The following is an 888-nucleotide window of genomic DNA, read 5'->3' as shown; positions in this document are numbered from 1 at the left end:
CGCTCGCGCAGCCAAAAATGGCCAGTTTTGGCCCGTTTTTGGGCCGTTTTGGCCAGTTTTTGGCCTGTTCTTGCATTGCGCGGTGACCGTCGAGAGCGGAGCAAAACGTCAGCCATCTCAGCACCCTGGAACCCCCCGGGTGGCACAGGGCTGGATGGGGCTTTCGTATAGCAGGGACGGTGCTGCCTCTCGCTTCGCTCGCTGTCCGCCGCTCGCCGCTCGCTCGTGCAGCCAAAAATGGCCAGTTTTGGCCCGTTTTTGGGCCGTTTTGGCCAGTTTTTGGCCTGTTCTTGCATTGCGCGGTGACCGTCGAGAGCGGAGCAAAACGTCAGCCATCTCAGCACCCTGGAACCCCCCCCGGGTGGCACAGGGCTGGATGGGGCTTTCGTATAGCAGGGACGGTGCTGCCTCTCGCTTCGCTCGCTGTCCGCCGCTCGCCGCTCGCTCGTGCAGCCAAAAATGGCCAGTTTTGGCCCGTTTTTGGGCCGTTTTGGCCAGTTTTTGGCCTGTTCTTGCATTGCGCGGTGACCGTCGAGAGCGGAGCAAAACGTCAGCCATCTCAGCACCCTGGAACCCCCCGGGTGGCACAGGGCTGGATGGGGCTTTCGTATAGCAGGGACGGTGCTGCCTCTCGCTTCGCTCGCTGTCCGCCGCTCGCCGCTCGCTCGTGCAGCCAAAAATGGCCAGTTTTGGCCCGTTTTTGGGCCGTTTTGGCCAGTTTTTGGCCTGTTCTTGCATTGCGCGGTGACCGTCGAGAGCGGAGCAAAACGTCAGCCATCTCAGCACCCTGGAACCCCCCGGGTGGCACAGGGCTGGATGGGGCTTTCGTATAGCAGGGACGGTGCTGCCTCTCGCTTCGCTCGCTGTCCGCCGCTCGCCGCTCGCTCG

Source organism: Musa acuminata, unplaced genomic scaffold (genome assembly GCF_036884655.1).
Source record: "Musa acuminata AAA Group cultivar baxijiao unplaced genomic scaffold, Cavendish_Baxijiao_AAA HiC_scaffold_775, whole genome shotgun sequence".
NCBI classification, from domain to species: Eukaryota; Viridiplantae; Streptophyta; class Magnoliopsida; order Zingiberales; family Musaceae; genus Musa; species Musa acuminata.
Note: the sequence above shows the minus strand (reverse complement) of the source record.